A 25,337-nucleotide genomic window follows, 5' to 3' on the forward strand; every position below is an offset into this window, starting at 1 on the left:
GAAAAAGAAAAAAAAAGAAATCGCCCAGTCCTGTCCCCACCAACTAGCAGTCATCTCCTTGCTGTCCCCTCTCCCTCTTTGCTCACAGTCGGCTCTACTCACGGCATGTTCAGGTTTCAGACACATACGAGATTCCAGAACCTCATGCCTCCCCAATTCCAACCAGGGGACACATACCAAGTTCAGTTAGGGTCCGTCTCACTTCGTTTGGAGTGACAGATGAGCACCCTCCCCCATGCCACCCTCCCACCCCACCAACATGTTCCCCAGAGCCCCAACTTCAGTCTTACACATGGAATGGAGCAGACAGTAATTCTGGCACGACTCCTGGCATATTCTGAATGGGTAACTGATATGGGGGAACCTAGTATACTATTCTCGGCCTTTGAGATCTCAAGCAAAACCGAGCTAGAGTCCCACTTTGATATCTTACTGTACTTACTTACAGTGATAAAAATACGTGAAGGACTATGAAAAAATAAGTTTTTTAAAATAAAAATAGATACTAGCATTCATGTTTTGATAGAAGATAAAATTCTGGTCCTGCCCCTCTTGCTTTCCTTCCCTTCATACTTAGCTTACTGTTCTAGGGCATTTTCTCACGTGAAATTATAGTCCCTTCACAATTAGCAGAAAAAACAAAACAAGAATATTAATATAAATGGACATGATACATCTTAATGGGTGATGAAAATAATCTAAAATTGGTTATGATGATGATCTCACAAGTTGGTAGATGTATTAAAATTTTTTTACTGGATTCTGTACTAGAAGTGGATGAGCTATGTTATGTACAATATACCTCAATAAAGTTAAGATTTTTAAAGTGTTCTTTCTATGTTGCATAAGCTACCACCAAAAAGAAAAAAAAAATCCACCCACCCTGGAAAATACAGAGTACAGATTATACAGTTTTTTACAACTAAAGAGTTCTTTAATTTGGTGGGAGACTTAGGAGAGACACTAATACAATTCTAACAGATTGCATTTAAGCATACAGCAAAGTGCTGATAGAAGCAAGGAGAAAAATTATATCCAGAGACTGACCTTCTATAATCGGTGCCAATGTTAGAGAATGGATCTAGGGTGAGGATTTGACAATTCAGGCAAGGAGCTAACACCAGGGGGGCTGAGGTGGGGTCACTGGGGATCAGAAAAGAAAGAAAAAGGCTGATAAATGGATCAGGAGTTAGGAGACCTGGGTCTTTGTCCTGATTCTGTTTTGGATTAACTGATCTTGAGTAATTCATTTCACCTAAGTCTCAGTCTTGTTATCCATAAGACACATCCTCAAATGACACATAAAGAGAATAATCCTTGCCTACCTCCCACAACTGTTGTAAGGACACGATGAGACCCTGTGTGTGAAGCATGCTTGAAAACACCGTAGGGCAGTCAGAGGCTAACACTACCAACAGGCTTATCGGGGAAACAGAAGCTTTGCCTTTGCTTTGAGGGGTTTGATATGCTAATAAGACACTAGGCTGAAAGTTCCTTAGCCTGACAGAGAATCCATGTGAGTAAGGGAGCACGTGTGCATGAGCAACCACCAGAGGCACAAACAAGTCAACCTGTAAAAGGGTGGGGTGAGTGCAAAGGACCACAAACAAAAAAGTGGCCTGAACATTCTGAACCAAGGAGGTTCCCGGAAATCTTCAGATGTCTTGAATGACATCAATACAGTCATTTTCTTAGTAAGAACAATGACTACTTTAGAGCTATTCCAAAATAATTGTATCATATAGAAATGAACACTGTACTTCGTTCATGCAGCACACAGGACTTACGGATTCGTGGAAAATACTCTGCACGCCACCAGTACTACCTTCTTCCTCACCACCATCACCACTAACCACTCCAATACCATCAACATTTCCAGCAACAACAACCCCACCACAACCAGCAACATATATACACACCTCTGCTATAAGTTTCTAATTAACTTAGCCAAGAATAATTTGACAGAAAAAAAGGAGTCACACAAAACAGGGGGAGATGCAGCACATCTTTGCATAGATTTCCCTTCTTCCTTGGTTCCCTGTGGAGCTTGCTGGTGCTGCCAATGGCCCTCCTCCTCCACGTGACCAGGGTACTGCCCGTTCTCCCCAGGATTCTCTCCTCTCCTTTCCAGGCTTAGTTCACCACTCTTGAAGAACTTATGCTAAAAACTCTGCTTTTCCTTTTGAAGTGGCAGAAAAACATCTGGTCCTTGAACTCAGCTGGGCATGAGCAAGGGGGGAAGAGGGGGAGAGTTGGAGAAACAGAGTCAACACCCAACACCCCTAAGCATCATCTCCTCCCCTGGCTCTACTGTCTCCAGAGGGCCCAGCTGTACTTGGTCATGTCTCCCTCAACTCATTCAAAAATGGATTTGGGCCAGTTTAAGAAATACAGGTATTCAACCAAGATTTTTAAATATACAACTTTTTAAACAAAAAATTCAAACAAGATAAACACATGAAGAAAATTAAACAAAATTAATTTCCAGGAAATAGGAAAATAAGAGTAAAGGAAAATTCATACTCAAATTCAGTAGAACATTAAATAATTGTGTCAAGATTCTATAGTAGTATTTATGCTTTAACTACAGACCTTATTAGCTGAAAAAAGGTAGATAAAATATTGAGCTTGATCTATGAAAACTACACAAAATGCAGGCCTACTCACTGAATAAATATTTACTATATGCCTATTAATGAGCTTAATGTGCACTGTTTCAGGCACTGAGGAACGCCAGTCAACAATACACACCAATTCCTCGCTTTCCGGTCAATGCAAACAGATTGTCGAGACAAATGAGTCAATTACAGTGTATGTTAGAAGATGGTAAGTACTCTGGAGAAAAATTAAGCTGCAAGGGAGATAGAGAAAAATCAAGAAGTGGGAAGGGTGGTTGAGGAAGACCTCACTGAGAATCTGGGCAAAGACTTGGAGGGAAGGGTCAGCCAAGAAGATAAATGCATATATCAGATCATTACACTAGACACTTTAAATACTTTACGATTTTATTTGTCAAGCATACCTCTGTAAAGCTGGAGGGGGAAGCAAAATAATAAATAACACTCTTAAAAAAAAAAAAAACCCAACTGGACCGAAGCTTTAGTCTGATCACTAAAGAATTCCTATGTATAATCCTAGCCTAGCTGCGTGGTTCCCCCTACGCTGCTGTTAGAAATCAGGAGGGCAGACTCAGCCTAATGTCTTTGTTAGCAACTTAGCTCTCTCTAAAGGATGCCAACCCCAGCTTTAACTTGACACTCTGCTAGGTCACCCAGTCTATCCTTAACTGGCCACGCAGAACAGCTGCACTCTACACCTTATGCGCCAGGGAGTAATGCCACCTCACGTTCAAAGGCAATGGATAATTCTCAAAACCTCAGTTGAGGAAAACAACACACAGGGAAGACTTCTAGAAGGACAAGGAGTCCACTGAGCCTCCCTATCTGGGGGCCAAATCAGATCAGCAGAGGACGGGGTACCTAAACAGAACCTTGCAGTCGTTTTTCACAAAATTTTGCTTTGACACAATGCTATTAACACAAAAATGTTTTAGGAGAAACAGTCTTACAAAACTTGATTCTCAAAACAAAACACAGTGTACTCTTTAGGGAGACTCCTGGGAGAAATTCTTGTCTGATGTTGGTGCCAAGAGCAGTTACAATCATAGGAAGAAACTGGTTTCTCTTTACTCCTCCGATGTTTCCTCTTCCCGCTGGCTGATAGGAAGCCTATGGTCAAAGTTCTGGCCCCTATACTTTATGCTTAGGTCATTCTGACATGCAGTTTAATTGTATCCCTGGTCCCATTTTGTTCCCACCATTTCTTTCTTACTTTTGATCTATTTTTACTACCACAAATATTCTTATCAGCAACCTAAATTCCTTCTGGTGTGAGGTAATACACACATAAATGCCTCTCTCTATATGTACATCTATATGGGAGTTTTGTCCCATAATCTCATGTTCCTTCTACATACTTTTATATCCATCTACAGAGATATTTACCTTTAAAATACTGCCTTTTTTTTTTAATGCTTGGAGTCATGAATATGCTATAGACTATCACATAAAACCAAGGTACCAAGAACGTAACATACAATCATCTGGATATTACAAAAGCAATACAGAACTAAACAGGGTCAAGGAGTATTTAATCAACAGAACAAGGTAACAAAAAACAAAATCTAATTCCAGGTTTTGATTAACAACCATTGTTTGAGCTCCTACCTTGTGCCAGACACTAAACTAGATGTGAAGAATTAAAAGGAAAATAAGCATGAATCATGAGGCTAAAAGACAACTACATTCTGTGCAGGAGAGGAGCTACATATGTGTGTGTGTAGGTGTGCGTGTCAGCACGTGTGTGCACACATACGCCCACAAGTATGGCGTATCATCAACACTGATGCAAGTCTATGTCAGACTTTATAAAGCAACAAACACAAGAGTCAGTTAATGCCACCTCATGCTCAGTAATGGATGAAGGTTTCCTATTTTCTGCCATTAAGGGATTCCTCATCCAGCATTCTGGTGATAAAAACAATTGAAAAGTTCTTTAATTTTGTGATTTATGACAGTAGCAGGTTAATTCAAAGAATGAACCCACCCAATTTAATGAGGACCGTATGGTTTACTGTACGTACAGTTAATTGAAGAATAATTACCTGTCAAACTACGTGTCTTGATCAGCGTGGCCAAGAGAACAGTCTCCACTCCTGCCCAGTTCTGATCTCTAAATCATCTTATGTTGTGGAAATTTACCCAGTCCACAGCAACTGGAGCAGTTTCAAGCATGGTTTTCATCCTCAATGTTGCAGAGGAGATTTAAATTCTTATAAGCAGCCTAAAATCCTTCAAAAGGCAAGGTCTGACAAAAAGGATACCTGACTGGGCTCCACAACAACTTTCATGAATGTATTTTCAGTTTCCTGATACAACACTTCATGATCTATAGACATATGCTTACTGTTGGGAATGGACAGCACTACATCACTCAAAGATAATTCCAAAGTTAAGGGAATTAGCCCTGACTCAACCCACTGGAACATTTTATAACCTTTGCTAGTGGAGAAAAGTACCTACGCTTTAGATAAAAAGCACTTGAATTAAATGTTAGGCAATTTATAATTTTCAACTACATTTAATTCTTTTTCCCCGCACTCCCAAGGTTCATGATCTGTGGGTTCTCTTCTGTGCTCCCCACTTCATTCCCCTCCCAGGTCAATCCGAATGGGCTGCCGATTTCTTATTATCAGGGCCCTGATTACTCTTTGCTAAAAATTCTCAGGCTGTGAAATTGCTTCAAGTTAAATTTAAGTGTAGTCTCTTTATCAATTTATTGCTCAGGAAAGTAGACACAATTTATATACTTCCAATTAACCCTATTTAATGCAGCCTCTTTGAAAAATAAGGCAATTCTGGGAATTCTCTATTGAATCATTTCACACGTTCCTGTGTGGTTTGCAAGTAAATAGGTGCACAAAAGTGAACCTGCGAGAGTTCGTGGTGGCCCACTTACCACACTGGCTGCATGGACTGCTCTTGCTAAAGTGCCCTCCCGGTTAGTCTTTCCTCATCTCCCTTTAGTATCGTATATTTCCTTAGCAACAGTTATCTCATCTACACTTGCCCATTTACTTTCGAGGTACATCTTCCTGCATCTTTTCAGCTCCAGTGTGGAGACAGACCCATAATCCTACCCCCTTTCACCACCTCAAATGCTGCCACCCTGGTCCATCATCACCTCTCTTCTGGATTTCTGCGCCAGTCTCCTAAGTGATCTATTTATACCCGACTCCCTACAGTCTGTTCTGCATGCAGCAGCAGCGAGATCCTTTCAAGGCTGCCACTCCTGTACTCCAAGCCCTGCCCTGGCTTCCCATCTCACTCAGAGTAAAGTCTAACACCTGCCACGACCTCTGGCTACCAGCCTCCTTCTCTGTCACACTGCTCTAGCCCTTCTGGTCTCCTCACCACGCTATTACTTCATCTAACCAAGCACAGTCCCTTCTCGGGGCCGTGACACTGGCTGTTTCCTCTGCTTGGACGCCCGTTCCCAGGTATCCCCAGCTCACACCCTCCCTCACTCACCCACCTCAGGTCTCTGCTCAAATATCACCTTGCTGAGAGGACAGTCCCGACAAGCCTACCCCACACCACTCTCCTTTCCATCATTCTGCTTCACAGCATTTACCACTACCTGACGATCATTTTCTTTATCAGCTTCTTTGTAGGTCTCCTACTTGAATGTAATCTCTTTGGAAGCAGGGAGATTAACTGTCTCATTAATAGTTCCATCCCTGAAGCCTAGAACAGAGCCTGGCCCACAGACAACTGTACTGACTGTGAAACGAGTGAATCTTACATAAGGTCCCTTCTTTATTCCTAATGCCACTGCCCCAGTTTAAGAGAAAGTAGTTTCACTTGGCCCACTGTGATCATCTTTATAGTAGTATTCCTGACTATACACACACCCTTCTAACTTGTCCTCCATATGGCTCCCAGAGTGATGGAATCTGCAATCTGGCCTTGTCTGTCCCCTGCTCAAAGTTTTCTCCAATGCCTACAGAATAGAGCAGAACCTACTAAGCATGTCATATTAAGCCTTTTGAGATCTGGTACCTACCTAGCAGCTAAGCCTCGTCTCCTGCCCTAGCCCCACAGACTAAGTCACTTGTAGATCACTTATGCCATGTCTTTGTACTTGCTAGTTTCTCTGCCTGGAGCAGCCTCCCCTGCTCTGTCCACCTGGCAGCAACTCATCTAAGTGGTCTCAGTTCAGATGCCATCTCCTCAGTGAAGCCTTCTCTGATTGCCCCAGGACTGACCTAAGCCCTCTGCTCTATGCTCCATTCCACCTCACGTATGTTCTCAAGCAAGCACATTACCATACTTTATTATAGTTACTTGTTTTCAGCTCAGTCTCCCAAAGAACAGAAAACTCCTTAATGAAAGGGACCACATCATTAGTTTTCACAGTCCTAAAGCTTGGCCTATAGTAAGTGCTCATTAAATGCCTCCTGAGTTAATTAACAGGTAAGTAAGTTAATAAAAGCATGTTACAGAACACTTTGTAAAAGGATCAGGGCAACTGGTCCTCTGAATCTGTGAGTGTGAAGAACATTAAATTCAATGGCAAATTTAAAACAAATATGTTTTTAATAGTTAGATCAACAATTCAAAATATGAGGTTTTAAAGGAGGGATTGAAAGATGAGTTAATCACAACTATTAACATTTTAAATATTTCTCCCCAGGTAATTTATGCATTCTATGGTGTTGAATGAACACTCCCATTACCTTTTCATCCCTCAGTACTCCTGGGAATACGTGACCAGGAAGGCTCTATCATAATACCGTATTGAATAATTTACTCAAAGGAAAAATAATATCAAGATGTATGCGAAGAACTTTAAAACAGTACTCAGAGTCACAAAAGATTTGAATAAATGAGATATACACTCTGGGGACAGGTTGGTTCAATTTTTTAAAAACATTCTCCTCAATTAATCTATAAACATAATTTAATCCTTCCCCTAAAACATGGTATTTTTTAAAAACTAAAGTTTATACAGAAAAATAAGCATATAAGAAGACACAGGAAAATCCTGGAGCAAAAAAAAAAGAGTATTAAGAGAATACTAGCCATACCAGATATTAAAACATGTAAAACTAAAAAAATTAACAGGCGTGAAGTTAGCCAAAAACTGTCAGTCAACAAAAGAGAGCAAACTCCCCAAACACAGCTCTAACTGTAGAGGGGATTTAACAGGTGATGCTCTTCTTTCATGCCATTCTCAAGAATTACCACATTGAAGTCAAGGGAAAGACAGTCTTCAAGAAGTGTTTGGAGAGAACAGGGTAGTTAGTGGGGAAAAATAAAATTGGATTTCTATTTCATTACTACAGTAAAACAAGTGTGAACAAAAGACATATACAAAAATAAAATCATAAAAATCCAAAAGAAATTGTCAAACATTAGTTTTATGATCCCAGAGTAAGTTAGGCTTTTTTTGATAATCATACAAAATCCAAAAACTACAAAGGAAACATATGTAGTTAAAGTTGTCATAAAAATAAAGCTCTTATGCCCAAACTATCATGGACAGTATCAAATGATAAATGACAGATGAGTGGAAACTATTTGGGGGGAAATCATATAGGAAATGTTAATTAATATATAAAGAGCTTCTAAAAGTCAAGGACAGAACTCAAATTTTAAAAGTGAGCTTGCAAAGGGCATGAACAGATTGTTCACAGAAGAGGAAGATACAAAATAATCACATGAAAAGATGCTCAAATTAAACTATGAGATGCCACTTTTTTCCTTAGCAGATTAGCAAAGATTAAAATGTTTGCTAGTGGATTTAGGAGTAAGGACACAGGCATTCTCATGCACTTATGGGGGTGGGGGGTAAACTGGTACACTTTAGTACCAACTGCAGCTGGTCAACTGCAATTTGCTAAGAGTTATCAGAATTTTAAATTCACATGCCTGTGACCCAGTCATCCCACTTTTAGAAATCTTTCCTATAAACTTACTGGCACATAACCACCCCTCCCTAATCACCCTGCCCCCATCTATACCAATCCCATTTCCTTGGTTATTCTCTCCAGAAAACTGCAAGCTACAGTGCAGCAGCAGCTTGTCTAGACCACACGCCACCTGAGGAGCAACCATCCCTCAACTGTCTAGAATATCAAGAGTCCAAGGAGTGTAATCCTATTTGCTTCATCTTGCACTCCTTTTCTCTTCTACCTCACCTTCTTCTATTCCTGCCAGAAAGTCACTTACTGTGTCTAGTAAGTCCTCCCATTGACCCATGTGGCCACACACATGGTCCTTCAATTTCCCTGTTCATACATCACTTTGATTCAGACTTCTAAGCGAAGTGAATTTTAAATTACAATAAGCATCTCAGAGACTGCTAACAAAACCTGTGAGATCCCTCCAAAAAGCTCCAGCATAAAATCATTCATCAAACATGAAGAAGCATGATCATAATTATTAAAGAAAACTTCTGCTAAGCAGGTAAATATATACATATATGTGAGAATTTCTCCAAACTCCTAACACCAGAGAGATAATGACAATCATGAATTAACAATGTGAGGCAATGTAGCCATACTGTAGCCACTGGGCTAAGCACTGTCAACGTAAGATCTCATTTACCAGAGATGCTTTCTAAGTTAGGGAATATTAATTACCCCCATTTTTATAATTGCGGACAAAAAGCTAGAAAGAGACTAAGTAATCTGCCCAAGGTCCAAAGATGAGTAACTGGCAGAGCCAGGATGGGAACCAGGCTGTCTGCCCCAGAGCCCAGGTTCTCCACCACCAGGGGATACTTCCCCTTAAATCCTAACTCAGAAGCAAGGTAGAAAGCACGGACTGAAGGCTTCCTTGGAGTAGAATGGAACACTGAAACTAAATCCAAGATCACACAGAATATAGAGTGGAAATTTTTTGGCAATCCATAAATAATTCTTTTCGCTTCAACTCATTATTTCTATTCACCAATTCACACAGATGTTCTACATTAGGCAGAACCTGTTTTTGTAAGCATTGCTCATTGACACACATATGTCTCTGTGGCTTTATTCTCCCTCCGAAACTGAAATTTCTTGCTAAATTTCCTGTGTATTGGATCTGGTTCACTCCCATCTCCCTCTTCCAATGAGCTGTGCTCCCTGGTGATGCCCACCATTTCTGTCCCCTCTCAGGGCCAGGCCCCCTAAGCTCAAGCTCTTTGTCCCCCAGAAGAACACCCCAATCTGCTTCCCTCAGACTCAGGGGAGACAGATCCATTCCCATCCCATATTGTTCATCTAAATTCTGACCATTTCATCCCTGAGAAAGACTCATGAGCTTTGATGTCCACAGTACTTTTCCTTTAAGTCAGTTCAAGAACTCAATGCATGATTATAACTTCTGTTCACCACACTCCAATAATTTCAACAGCTGCAATTACCTAGGGGGAAAACCCCTCAAAATTATTATTTATTTATGATAGACTAGTCAGAAAGTAAATATTTTAAAAGTAGGCTAAAAACAATGAAAGAAGGTAAGAAAATGATTCAAACATCATACATCAGTTCAACAAATGGAAAGAAAGCCCAAATGGGAAGATAATAGCAAAAGCCTTTCTTTTTCCTCCAGATTGCTCGTCATCATCTGACAGGCTCTGTATTTACTAAAATATCTATTTCCTCCGCCCCTCCTCCCAGAATGTCAGCTCCATGAAGCCAAGACGTTGGCTGTTTTGTTCACTGTTCTTCCAGTGCCTAGAATTGTGCTGGGAGCAGTCAGTGCTCAACAGTACTTAGTGAGTGAGCGAAGCTTCTTTATCTCACCATCTCTCGCTCCATAAACAAAATATGCTTTCATGCTCCGGCCAAGATACCTGGAGATTTTCCTCCCAACTCCTCAGTCTTTTTAGGTTACTTTCAAGGTGGAGAGTCATCTGATCCAATTCTGAGATGCACAAAACAGCCATATTCACCCCTCCCTAAACATATGTTCCCTGATTCTTTTAGAAAAAAGAATGGAGGAAGAGGCACAGCAGAAACCATCCTTTACAGATGAACTGAATCTATTACAGATAGAGTTTCTAAACTGCCTTTTCACCTACATGAAACTAGTATATGCACGCATATATCCACTGGTTCATAAGATGACCGTATTCTTTGTAAATAGAACAAAGCTAACTGCCAAAGAAAAGAGCCCTAAGTTATTAGTAGTAAAGTACCAGAAGGCCCGAGGGGTTCTTTACACTCTGGACAGTGTATTAACAAGCCCTTCAGTGACCTCCACCCCAAACTCTCTCTAGATCCAAACTGACTGATTTAGGTTTGGTTTCCCAGCTTCATTTCCTTGTGATGACTTTGAATGTCAAACTACACCCTCAAGGGCGAAAAGCATGGGTGAGAAACCAATGTCTTACCTTAAGCAACTGCTCTCCTTCCCTGCTGAATACAGACATTTGATTTAATTAAACCCAAAGAGAGATTCCAAACAAATTTCAATTTGGCTTTTTCTAGACTCCATTAATTATCTCCGAACTTTCAGAAATGATAAACTGCCACTCACATCTTCTGATGCCATTCCCATCTCCCTACCCAAAGGTTCCTCATCTTCCCCGGCATTTTCCACTCCCCTCCCTCCACACCCGACTCCTTCCTCCCCACCAAAGCCACCTCATTGTTGACCTACCATCACATCTCTAGGCTCTTGCTCAATCCAACCCCTCTGCCTGGAATGCCTTCCTACTCCCAGCTTATCTGCAAGCCTACAGCCTACCAGAATCTCTAACTGTCTGCCTTGTACCCAGGTCATTTGCACATACAAGTTCTACACTGCTGCTTTTTTTAAATCTTTCGTGTCTGGGGACCTAACACAATGCTTTGCTTATAGAAGACACTTAATAAATTCTTGTTTACTTTATTAAACTCACTTCGAGGCAGAGACATTTTCTGGGGTTTAGCATAGAATTTCTAATGCATTACATCAGGATGGCTGCCAATCTCTTTCTCCTTCTCAGTTCAGTTTCTACAGTCACATTGTTTTTAAAATTAAGTTTTCCACATTCAGCAATAGTTGCCAATACCAGCACCATAGGTTTTCTATGGTGATTCCTGATCTGTTTGTTCAAGAATTATTGAGTATTTGCTATACAGCAGTCCCTGAGTTGGGATACAGAGATGAAAATATGGTCCCTGCCCTCAAGGAACAAAATGCCTGTTTGGGAGAGAGCCAAGTAGACAAGTAATCACAATATAGTTTATAAAGTCCTATGAGATCTTTGTACCGAGGAATGTAAAAAGACAGATGGGGTCGACCTCACTCAGCTTTGGGCACAGGGGTCAGTAATGGTTCTAAGTGTCAAAAAGCCACCATGGGAGATGGTATCTGAAATTGTCTTAAGAGTTTGTCTGAAGGGAGGAGACAGTCCAGACAGAGGAAACAGTACACGCAAAGGTGCTGAGGCAAGGGAGAGCTCCTTGGTATTTCTGGAGTGTTCTAGGGGAGCTGCAGAACATGGAAGCAACAGCTGTACATTACGATGGGCCTGGTATACAAGGCCAAGGTTTGGTCTTTAACCTGCAATTAGTTCCGTGGTGCTAATGAATTTAGGATCCCAGGGAACAGGCTAGTTTTGCCAAAGAATGGAACGGTCATCTCAGGAATCACAACAATAGTACAAACAAGTTTAGCTAATTCATCTCTTTTGTTCAGTCAGGTAACAAAAATCACAAGCTGAAAAATACTGTTTTGGAAAACTACAAGATACATGTTACAACGACAGCAAAGGTGCCTTTTTAGGAAAAGAACCTCTCAGGGGAATAATCACAGGCAAGAAGTGCCCAGGCAAACTGCTTTGCAACTGGAATCTTTGAGAAACCATGTGAAACAGCAAGCAGATCACTGGCTGAAAAATCCAGGGATGATGAACGAACAGCATGACATGTAACTAGATTGAACTCGCTCAGAGCGATGGCTGTATCCAGCTGTTTCACCACTGGCTCTCTCCTGGCTGGCATTAGGGTACACACAGTAGGTGCTCAGTTAAGTATTAGGTGAATGAACAGATAAAGGAATCAATCCATAACCATCACCCCCTTAACAAAACAGACATCAATAGTTGAACCACAGGGGGGAAATTAAGCATAGTGTTTTAAAAATTCTTGAAATGTTCATAAGAAAGGCCGAGTTTCAATATAAAAAAATCCATTTCCACACAAGCATGAACAAATTACCATAAACAGTTGCTTGATGTGACTCACTCTGACTGGTACAGCCACGTAATCTGCATGAAATAAACTCAGAAATAATGGACACCAGTGAGTTCGATGCCACAAAGCAGTCTTGTGAGCAAAGAATGACACAGTAAGTGTCAGCTGTGCATTGTGGGAGGGGCCCCACCCCAGGAGTGGAGCTAGGGTCTGAGAAAATCCATGCACATTGCACTCAACTGTCCTGCCCAGGTGCTAACCAGATCTCTTTCCTGATGAAGTGGCAACTTCCTTGGACCTGAGCTTCCTTATCTACGAAAGAAGAGGATAGGTTAGATGCTCAAGGTCCCTTCTGATGGTAAGGAGAGGTATTTCAAGATGTCCCAGGGTTGGCACGTAGTCATCATATACACACAAAGGATCACCATTATCACATGTTTCTGAGTAACTCTGATACTCATGTCACTGTCATAGTGCTGGGGCTTTGTATGGTGAAGGCAAGGTACACTCTGCCCATCGATGAATGTCTAATCTGGCTCAATTGCCTTAGAAATTACTGTCCATCTAGTGAAAAAGAAATAGAGGTAGAACAGCAGTTCATGATTTTCAGTGGTTGAGGGAGCCCTCTGAGATTAGGGGACCCACCACACCCGATGCAGCAGATAGGAGCTTGAGTCTCATAGCCAGTCAGTGGCTGGGGCTAGACTGGCACCCAGGGTCCTGAAGATACCCTCCTGTGACTGGCGTGGTCTCTGATCATCTCCAGACACTCATTCCCTCTCTGACACTCACAGGAGGTCCCCCACGGGAGACCAACAGGAAAAATGTTAAGTGAATTCCTGCTGTATTACAATATGTCTGCTTCCTATAAGAATGGTGGCAAGCCAAAAGGTCACTCAGCAGATGCCTAATTCAGGGTCAAGATTTCTATGACAGAACAGGCCATAAAACCTGTCATTCTGTGTTTTTAACAATTTCATGACTCCTCAGACTCCAGAGCCAACAGCCTGACTGGAGAATTAAATGCTAAGTATAGGGAGGAATTTTCCCCTTTCGTCTTACATTATTTTGGGGCTGTGATTTGGTTCTCCTCCAAAATTCTGCCATCTCTTTCTACCACCCAAGAGATATAACTTGTAACATAAACATTTATGACAGTCTGGCTAGATTATTATGCTTCTAAGGACATGGTTTTTTCCCCTGCAAAGCTGATCTAGTGACTACAGTCCTAAATGAATTCAGTAGGTAGGCACAGATCAAAAATACAGTCTTCAACACAGCTCAGGAAGAATTTCTCCCATTTTATACAGTCTGTCTGAGTTGCCAATTGAATAGCAAGTTCCTTTCAAAGTAGATCACCACAACTGGTGTGAGAAGTGGTTTTGAATCTCCGTTAAAGAACGGTTCTCCCTTCAAGCAGCTTTATGTGGGAGTTGTACATTCTTTTTACTCTGTAAGAAAGACTCATGGAGAGATGGTAAAGGGAATATACCACTTTATGCTGGAAAAGCCACAGAAAAATTAAGCCAACATCCTTAATGATATGGTTCAAACAATTACCAAAGAAAGGCTAATGATTTTACTTTGTATCATTTATAAACTCCCACTCTTAATGCGAAGACCTTTTAAAGAGTAAACATGTCAAGATTTGAGAGCAGTCCAACCTAGACAAATCTAGAATGTCATTAATTAAAATGCAAAACTTATTCTATTTCTAGTCCTGGTCATCAACTATGGAAAATAGTTTCAATGACAAAAATGCCTGCCGACACATGAGGTTATATTTATATTAATGGGGAAAATTTCTTCTCTCAGTTACATGATTACAGTTGAGCACTGGTTTGGTTACTAAAAGAGAAGCTGTTATCCAACTCTTTATTCATCGTCAAAGGATCTCCACAGAGTTTACATGTGTAGCATATGCACGTTTCTGTATAGAAACATAAATCAAGCAGAAGTGGGAAAGAGAAAGTAGAAAAAAGATTAAAAAAAAGGAGAATACTGATTCACAGTATAAACTGCAGGTGTCAGATTCGATCACCATCAAAAGAAATAACCAAAGCACTGTTTAAATGATAGATGTAATTAAGAAATTATGCAAAATGGGTAACTGCATCTACACTCATCTAGATGTTTCCAGACCCATTTCAAATAACTTGAATTTGCTAGGGTTACAAGCAAAACCGGGTGCAAGCCAGAGTAGCTAAATAACACACACACACACACACACACACACACACACACACACACACACACACACACACACACACACACACACGAAGTGTTGCAGTGACGTCATCACACCAAGAGGCTAAGACTTACTGGCTTCCCTGCTCAGCACAGCTTTTATCAGTATTTCCTGCAGTAGTTTTCTAGGCTGCCTTGAGAGACCCTGCAAAGGAATTACCCTGACACCACGCTGTGAGACAAGGAAATGCTGAAGAATGCACACTCCCATTCAAAGAAATTCCCAAAGGCGTTATCTGGAGGAGGGGGGCGGGTGTCGGAAATGAGGAAATCCCTACCAAAAAAAAAAAAAAAAAGCTAGCTAGAGAATGCAAAGCAATATCTTGGAAATTCTTATCCTACTCTAAATGAGCATGCTGCAACTATTGAAAATATGTACACCTAATAATTACAAGTAAACAAAAAGTGCATTTATATATGTGTGTGTATATACACACACACACACATATACACACATATATATATACACAACACACAACTCTGATTGCATAGGTGAATATTCTGCTCAGCAAAATAAAGGAAGCCTACCAAATTCTCTCTCAAAGCTAAAGTTGCTACTAATTAAAACACAAAATTTTCTAAATGCATCTGTAATGGCCCGCAGTGTGAAATGCGGAGTCTATTTCCATGACACTCAAGCTGACTCTAACTCTTTCCATCTTAATACCTCAATTTTAGTTGCCAAGCACCTGGTAAAAAACCTTGCAACTGGAGAAGAAAAATTAAGCAAATAAGAAAACACGAATAAAGATGAAAGTAAACAACTAAACATTACAATCAAAGGAAGCAGAGAACTCAGCCCTTCAAGTGACAGTATTTCTCTCAGCCATAACTGAGTGTAAGAAAATGTGGATATTAAAACAGCTAATTGAAACAATGATGAAAGTATTTCCAACATTATTTAATGATTCAGACCTTACAGTATGCAAAGATCCTAATTTGTTGTTGTTGCTGTTAAGCTATTTGCTGATTTCACCCTGAAACTGGACTACCATGTCAACAGCTACAAATTCTTGTTCTGTTTTAATGTATGCTTTCATATATTCAAAGAATCATCTCCTTTGGACCCAGGGAACAGGATAAAAGCATATGCCTGATGTCATCACCACTATTTTAAGAAAAATCCCCACAGACTGGAAACAAAAGTGGTGAGAACCAGCAAGACAGTTAAGGAACCTTACATCCCAAGCTCCCAATCAACAGAGAAAAAGACAAGAAATTTCACCCCACATCTTCCCCTCATTTATTACCCAAAAAGCACATGTTTTTGTGCAGTATCCTACCAATCTGAGGCTGAACAACGTATGATGGAAACCCTCCCCAGAGGTAAATGGACCACAACTGGAAAAACCCACACAGCATCAAATAAGATAACTCATCTCCAGTCCAACATCAGAAAATAACTAAGCAGAATTAGAACTGTGAGCCTTATTCTTTGGAATGCTGTGTTGACCATAATAATCCAACATACCTGCTACCCCCCAACCCCCTGCAAAAAAAGAAAAGAAAAGAAAAACATCTCCTTATGACAAGAGACTCCTCTTCAGCTACAGGTTCCACAAGGTGAGCACTACACCAAACTGTGCTTGGTTTGTATCCTTTGGGCTCCAAGAGGCAGCCCGTAAGACTTGAAATTGTGGTGCTCTCTGCAGTGAGCCTCCGCAGACCAGGTGAAAAATTAGAACACTATTCTAAGAGTAAATGCCCTGGAACAAACAGTCTGCCTGATGTCACTGCAACATACATGTTCTTCCTCCCAAACCTGCTTGTTTTCTCTTAGGAAAGTCTAAACATTCCAACAGCCTTAAAGCATTTTATCTCCCAGGAGGAGGACTGAAACTACGTTGTCAACTCAAAATTGTTCTTCTCATCACTGCCTCACCACCCTCTTGAAAAGGAGGTAAAATATGGGTTGCAGAACAGGCACCCTAAGATTCCAAAGGGAAAGAAGCAATGAGGTCATGCAGTCTACTCCCGTCCGCCAGCGCAGGGTTCCTCCCGCCGCGCACGGCACTGCCCAAGTTGTAAAGCCCGGAAGAAAGATACAGGGCCCTTCTGGACCCGGAGGCAGGTGCTCAAAGCGCGGCTGCCCACAGCCGACTCCGACATAACTCACACGTGTACTGCCTTCACCCAGAGAGACGGAATAGTTTGCTAGGTGGGCAGATCAGCCCGGCCCTTCCGGATTCTCAGAGAGTGCACCTCAGCACGCGGAGGATTCATCTTGCCCAAATTTGTCAGTCACCCTCCACCGGTTTCCTGCACACTGCTGCAGTTACCATCGTGGACACATTTTCCCCGCTGCCGCTTCAAGGACAAAGAGAGGGTGCTTGTGTTTTCATCACAGCCGAGGGGCTCAGGCTTGTGGAAAAAATAAGAAAAAAATAGAAAGACCAACAATTCAGACAAATGACCCCTGGCATTTTCATTAGCTGGATCACCCCAGACATGGATCCAGGAAAATAGGAGAAACGCAGAGAGAAGGTCACTAAGCTTAGCGGGGAAGAGAGCGAGCTAGCGTTCACTTCACTGCAGCAGAGCTGCTCAATGAATGCAAGCACTTACCATAAAAATAGAAAGAGTCAACAGAGAGAGAAGGGATCCTTCCTCGGTGTCTGAGGCAGAAAGAAATCCACTGTGGAGCTCCAGGCGCGGGATGAGGCCAACAAAGTGATTAAAGACGATAAAACCTCCACACACAAGTCCTTCTCAGCCTCCCCTCGGGCCCGCATGCAGTTGTTTGTGCTGTGAAAACCCTGAGAAGTCGGGAACAGGACTCTCCCGAGAGCGAGGCGTAATGAAAGCAGCCCGGTGGATTTCAGAGCATCACGCCCAGGACTCTCCTCCCCCAGGGGGCAGGGGCGGCGTGGTGGCGGGAGGCTGGCCGCCAGGCTGGGGTCGGGAAAGTGAGAAGAGGGGTGGAAAGGAGCCTCCGGAGTGTGAGGAACTGCCGGCCAGAATATCAGTATTCCATATCAGTTATTGCCAGCGACCAATCAGCCCAGCCAGGGGGCCGTGTCAGTGTGACAAGAGAGCAGCAGATGACAGCCGGTTCTCAGGGAGGCAGGACAGCCCCCGGGCTCCATGGGAGTTTGGCAGGATTGGCATCTCACCCTCCTCTGCCCCGTTGCTGATAATACTTGCTTGTTATTAAAAATTAAGACCCAAAGCCCCAGAGTTATACCAGCCACTCAGGAAGTTTTCTATGCATCCCAAAGCATCTCTACCAGAAGCCAGACTTGAAACCCATCATAAATGATGTCTAATGGCATCTCACAGACCAGACAGCCCTGAAATGTGTGGAGAGGTCACCATGAGTATAATAATGGCACTTTGGACATAAACTTCTTTATGCCCAAGGCACAGGATGAAATACCAGAGACCAGGACCCCTATTTAACAAGTGGGAAATTTAGACAGAAAAGGGTTAAAGGTTTCTCTGAAATCTGCCTCTCAGTTTCACACATTTTCTTGTGTAATATCCATACAGAAGTACTTGTTAGAGACAGAGTTTATAAAGATAGTTGACATTTCTTTGAGATCTTTTACATTATCCACAAGACAGAATGTGTGGAATTGGGTAAAAATCCCTGTACAATAATTCACAGGCACAATGAAGTTTGAGAAACTCCGAGCTAGACTAATAGAAGAGGCAAAGGAGCAAGTCCTTTAGTGGAGACTGAAGGATACCTAGAGAATTTTATACTTTTCCCACTTGCCTTTCTCCTCTAATATTTAAAACTTCTAATATTTAAAAGTCAGTACATACGTATTTTTTTAATTGAAGTATAGTCAGTTATAATGTGTCAATTTCTGGTGTACAGCATAATGTCCCAGTCTTACATATATATACATATATTCATTTTCGTATTCTTTTTATTAAAGGTGATTATAAGATATTGAATACAGTTCTCTGTGCTATAAAGAATATTTTAAATCTATTTATATATAGTAGTTAATATTTGCAAATTTTGAACTCCCAAATCTATCTTTTCCCACTCCCTTCCCCCCTGCCGTAACCATAAGATTGTTTACTATGTCTGCAAGTCTGTTTCTGTTTTATAGATGAGTTCATTAGTGTCTTTTGTTTTTTTTGGTTTCCACATACAAAAACTAAGTACATATGTATTAATTTGGTTTTGGCTAAATTAAATAGGAGAGTAGGTTCTCAAGTTAAATGCCAGTCAAATTGGACTCCATAGTAAAACTTCACAGCTTTTTTTACCTTGGGAAGATTGTCTTAGGTCATCTTTTAACCTTTGCAGAAAAGATTTAACTCCTTGTGCTAGCCAAGAGTGAATAGAAGGCACAAATGTCCCTGGATTGGTTTGTTTTCCAGGTGACTTTCATGATAGAGTTTTTAACTTAGTTCTATTTTTACGTAGTCTTTGAAGGATCATTTGGACATTTCACTGTGATGTCTACCCAGAGGCAAGCTAACTTAGGGGAGCCCAAATACCACAAAGTAAAGTAAGGGCTAAGTTCCAAGGAAGCAGTAAACTCACTACCCAAATGCGTTCCAGCAGGAGGCTGTAAAAATGTTCCACATAACACTTGAATATAATAAAACGAATGTTTTGCAGTGAAAAAAGATGGTTTTGCCATCCTATGTATATTAAATAAGGAAGACCTGGGAGATTGAGTCTCAAATTCTGTTGTGTTACTCACTTCAGTTCAACTCCAATCAGCAAACATTTAACCACACCAACCAGAGGACTGAAAGAAAAGTAGCAGGCCCTGCCCTCAAGAAGTTTAGGGGGGAGGGTGTAGCTCAGCGGCAGAGCACATGCTTAGCATGCATGAGGTCCTGGGTTCAATCCCCAGTACTTCCATTAAAATAAATAAGTAAATAAAAAACCTAATTACCTCCTCTCAAAACAAAAACAACAAAACAAAAAATGAGAATTAAAGAAGTTTATAGTCTCATGGACAAAATTAAATCTTTTCAAAATTTCAACACTGTGATTCTTGGCAAGACAGAATATGTTCTACTATTTTAATGTCCCTCCAAGAAAACCATGCCATGAAGTTGGACTTGGGACTCAAAGTTCTAAATTAGCCTAATAAGGTACTTTCCATAACCAAAGCCACTGGGGAAATATAAATGCACAATCTGATTTTTTAATTAATTAAAACATGAAAAGGTTTTTTAACTGACTGTTTGCTTTCATCAGCATCAACAGTTCCTGATGCTGTGAAAACATGGGCAGCATAACAGAGAATATATTTAATAAGGGAATATTATTTAAAGCTCCCACAGTAATTGAGATTAACACTGTTTATGGAACAGGTTCAATACCTTGACTATATAGGGTGATAATGAAGCATGAAAATGGTACAACTACAGAAGTACAAATTACTTAGTTGATGAAATAGCTGCCCATCTATGTAACAACGAGGTCAGTGAAAACAAGTATTCCACTCACTCAAATGCAATTAATTTTTAAGGTTTGGCCACTTCTCCACACCTCCCTCCTCAAAAGATGATAGAAATACCTCCCATTTCAGGTAACAACAAACATCAATTTTTTTTTAAATCTCAAAATATTTATCCAAGTCAATTAAACTTGGGGCAGTTTTGGGGGCTGTATCTTGCTCACTAGAGTCCTTAATACCTAACAGACCCTCCAGTATTTGTTTGATGGCCATTCTCAGTGGTCAAGAGGATCTGGCTAAAATTCTACAACAGTATGATTTAATGCCCCCCCTTTTAAGACTATAAGGTAATTTGAATTATGTACCTATACTAGCCAATTGTTTAAGAAAAAAAATGATAGCTCTTTCAGGAAATTTGCTTCTGGGTAGCTTGCTGACAGCTGTATGAAGTCTGAAAGCCAAGGATTCTCAATGCTCAGTCTTTCAACCCTGAAACTGGATTCTAATTTCTGTCATCAGCCTGAAGATAAAAAGTAAAAACATACCTATTTTCTGGATCACTGAAAAGGTAAATGGTCATGTAATTTCATTTCTGACATCAGACACTTAACAGGGGGTATGAGAATGAAAGAACTTTTTTTATTGACATATAGTTGATTTGCAATATTATAATAGCTTCAGTTGTATAACAGTGATTCAAAACTTTCACATATTATACTCCATGCAAAGTTATTATAAAATACTGGCTATATTTTCTGTGCTGTACAATATATCCCTGAAGCTTATTTTATACGTAGTAGTTTGTACATTAGTCCCCTCCCCTATCTTGCCCCTCCCCCGTTCCCTCTCCCTACTGGTAACTAGTCTGTTTTCTCTGTAAGTTTGTTTCTGTTTTGTTATATTCATCCATTTGCTTTATTTTTTAGATTCCGCATTAAGTGATATCGAACAATATTTGTCTTTCTGTGTCTGGCTCATTTCACTAAAAATGATACCCAGGACATCTACAGATTCAGTGTCATCTCTCCCAAAATACCAATGACATTTTTCATAGAACTAGAACAAATAATTCTAAAATTTGTCTGGAAACACTAAAGACCTTACATAGCCAAAGCCTTCTTGTGACTGAAGAACAGAGCTGGAGCCTGGAGGTGACTTCAGACTATATACTACAAAGCTACAGTAATTAAAACAGTATGATATGGGCACAAAAACAGATACACAGGTCAATGGGAGAGAAGAAATTTTAAGTAACGTTCTGCCAATCAATGGTTTCGAAAATGAAGTCATCCTCCCCCTAGAGGAAAAAGCCTGCATCTCTTTTCCCTAACATCTATAAGCCAGTGTCTAAAGAAGCTAATATTTACTGAACCCTCATTTGTTCCAGACTTTATTCCAGTGGCTTCACGTATCTTGTTTAGTCTTCACAACACTCATAGGACATGAATATTACATTCAGTGAAGTAACTAGGGGGCAGGAATTAAAAGTTTTCCCAGGTGACAACACCAGTATATGCCTCAAAATCCACCAAAAACCCAACCAGAAATGGCCTCAAAATGCTGTTTCTTTTCTATGGAAACATTGATCTAAACATGGAAGACTCATCCCAGATGTTTTTGGCTGAACATGTGAGATAATTTGGGAACCCTTCCCACAGTCTTACACGAATTTGAGTGAGATAGGAATGAGATAGATCCAAGCCAAAGCAGAAAAATTCATTTTACCTCAGAGATTAAATGTAACCTTTCTTTGCAACAGAAATTCTTGATGCTTATAACTTAAAGAGCAAGCAATTTGTATTTGTTGATTTCTTTTTCTAATTCTGACCCTACATTGCATTTTAAAGCCAGAATGAGTGGTCCTCAGGTGATAAAAAAAAAAAGTAGAGGGGAAGAGTATTCCAGAAAAATGTGGGATCTGACATCAACACTATAGTCCTTTAGCTAATACTGAAATTCTCCTCAGCATTCAGTAGGAGGCCTGAAATGGAGAGAATAGGCTGTTCTCTAATGTTCCTTCCCTGCCAGAGGTCACTGGCTGAGGCTAATTTCCCCAGAGTGCTTAGTAGGCGGGCTTTCAAGTCTGCAACAGCAGTTCCAAATACATAACAGGTGAATAAGCTGCAGGACATAAATATAGTCAGAGCATCCAACTCTTCAAAACTGTTTGCACTCAGCGTTTCTCATCAGAGATCAAATCATACAGGAGGAATCCATAAGATCACAGACCTGTAACTTTTTCTCCTTTTTTGAGGATGAAAATAAATAAACCAATGGCTGCCTTGAAGAGTCAGGGAGAACTGGGCTGAGTCTGGAGAGGCCACGTAAGGACCGTGTTCATGTGTTATCGATGTAACACCAGGGGCTATGCCCCAAATCCAGTCAGTGCATCTCCACATCCAGTTGGTCGTTTAGTCTCAGCATTACTGCCACATTTCTCCTCAGCACATAATTAGGGGTTACAACCAACGCAGGGCTTCATTTCCTTAATCATTACAATAGTTTCTAACCTTTTCTCTGTTGCAGTCCAACCTCCCTTGGCCAATAGCATTTGCTGTCCGAAACACAGAAAATATAATCATGCCATTCCCTTGCTAGAAAACCTGGGATGGCAAACACAGCCCCTCCTGAGCCTGACATGCAAGGCCCTCTGCAATCTGACCTCAGTCTACCAGCATCAGTTCCCACTATTACTTCCTAGATCGCCCATGCTCCAGACACACCTGATGACTTACACCTCAGAGTCATCATACTCTTTTCATAGTACTATCTGTCTTTCCTAGAATAACTTTCCTTGCTTCCTTCCCGAGAGAAACACTAATATTCATCCTTCAAGGCCTAGCTTACTGTCATCTTCTTGGTGAGGTCTTCCCCTAGATTCCTCAAAGTGATTTAATTACTTCTTCCTCGTATATCCATCACATTTTTTCTAGTCCTGTACTATACAAGTAACACTGTGCAAAATTAGTGCCTTTGAACCTATCTCATTGGGATCCTTTGGTAGTCCCAGTGTCTGGCACATAATAGCAGTTCAATAAATGCATGAGAGTGAGTCCACCTTTTATGCCTCTCCCTCACAGTCAAAAGCACTTTGAAAAAAGTACATATTTGTTTTCTGGAAGTCTGAAGGACTACAATCTTGTGAGCCATATGTATCTCCTTCAGTCAGGAGTTTTCAGTGGTTGAAGGAAAGCACCCCGGATTAGAATCAGAAAAGTCAAGCCCCAGCCCTGTCCCATGTCACCACAGGTCATCTCTTAACTGAAAGAATAAAACGTGTTCTGCTTACCTTTGAGGGCTCATCTGAGCTACAAATAAGGAACGGCACGGTAAAGTACTCACAAACTATAAAGTCTGTGGTAGTAGGTATAGTTATCGCCACTGCCGGCATCATTGTTTGATCACTGCTGTTAATATCCCAAAGCCATCACATCATTTAAGACAGGTAGCTTGGGAAAACCAGCCTCAGAGGCCAATGACTCAGCACTTAATCATTCCAAGTGCCTTGCTTCAGTTCTGCTGGTCTGCCACGTGGGTGCAGTGGAAGAGTCCGCAGGCCCCGACTCAGGTCCTAGCCCTGTAGACCTGGTCTCTGACACCCAGTTACCTCATCTAGGGAACGGGAGTAACACCTACCTCACTACGCTGTTGAATGAGATGGGATATATATCTAGATGCAGTACATACACACCTATTTCATTTGTAAGTCTAATAAGCCTGCCATGACCGGCTGGGGAAAGGTACCATTTCTCCTTCCCTCTACAATCTACATCCACCCCAACCATTGCCCTCTTTCTGCTTTTTGAACTTGCAGAGCTCATTCCCACCCCAGGGACTGTGCATGAGTTTCCTCTACCCACTCCTTTTCTTTCGATCCTGGCAGGGCTCCTCAGAAAGGCTTCCTTAAACCTGCCAATTATTTTCCAGCACATTACTCTCTTCATTCTTCTTATAACATTTCTCTCTACCTGTAATCATCTTATTTATTTGATTGCCTATTTGTCCTCTGCAGTATAATGTTCACTCCTCCAGAGCAAGGTCTGTGTTTGTGCTTCTCATTGCATCCCCCAAAGCTAACAAAGTGTCTAGAACATAATATCCATTCAGTAGACTTTTCTTGAATATTTACAGCATGACCAATGTTTGTACAACCGTTTCCGTGTTTCTTTACATTCATACATATTTCCAATGATCCTTGACCCTGGAGAGGGGGATGAAATCCTGGAGGTCACATACTATGGTATTCAGGGCTGTACCATTAGTTTATATAGGTATTTAATAATGTGTAACACTCATTGACAGACATTAAAATGCTATCCAGGGACAAGGGGCACCTACAAGTAATATGTAATGTCCACCTCCGTTAGAAAGAAAAATTACCAAGAACTACATACTGACCCTCACCTAAAAAACTGGAACTGAAGCACTGAGCAAAAATGTTAAACTATGTTTATTTAATAAATCAGGAGGTTTACAGGATCCTTACTTTACATTCTCTTTCCTTTATTTTATGTTAAAATTGCTGTGGTCCAGGCTGATCCCAAGAAGTTGAAAAGGTCCTTGATTTCTGAAGCATCAACTACAACAAATGGTTTGAGAGTATCAGGAGCCCAGGAATCTAAACAGTTTCTCTTCCCTCCCAGGGAGCTGTCAGGAAGGCAAAATACAGAAATGCTCCCGAGCCTGACCACATCATCCCTGTTTCTGATTAGCCCGGCCCAAGAGGAGAACTAATAAATAAATAACCATGGCGATCATGTATAATGTATGAAGGATGCTTTCCAGTGGTCATCTGGAAGGACACAGTTTTCAATTAGAGTATTTTCAATTAGCAATAGTATGCCAATTTACAAAAAGCATATGAATTTGTCATTGGCAGGAAACAGCAGGTAGGTTTGGTTTTGTTTTGTTTTTAAAGGAACAAACATCTGACACCCAACACCAAATACATCTTTTTCTCCTAAACCTTCCTCTAGCTTCCTTTT

The 25,337-nt window shown here is 40.9% G+C and overlaps 1 protein-coding gene across 1 annotated transcript in view; it reads right to left on the reverse strand.

Annotated features, from left to right (window-relative positions):
• Positions 1-18,078, reverse strand: part of ANO4 (anoctamin 4) — a 263,479-nt gene extending 245,401 nt beyond the window's left edge. The window contains exon 1 of the mRNA XM_010962817.3: positions 17,543-18,078. The gene's annotated coding sequence lies outside the window, so the exon portion shown is untranslated. The remainder of the gene's footprint in view (positions 1-17,542) is intronic.
• Between the last annotated feature and the right edge of the window lie 7,259 nt (positions 18,079-25,337).

The sequence above is a fragment of the Camelus bactrianus genome, chromosome 12 (genome assembly GCF_048773025.1).
Source record: "Camelus bactrianus isolate YW-2024 breed Bactrian camel chromosome 12, ASM4877302v1, whole genome shotgun sequence".
Taxonomy (NCBI): domain Eukaryota; kingdom Metazoa; phylum Chordata; class Mammalia; order Artiodactyla; family Camelidae; genus Camelus; species Camelus bactrianus.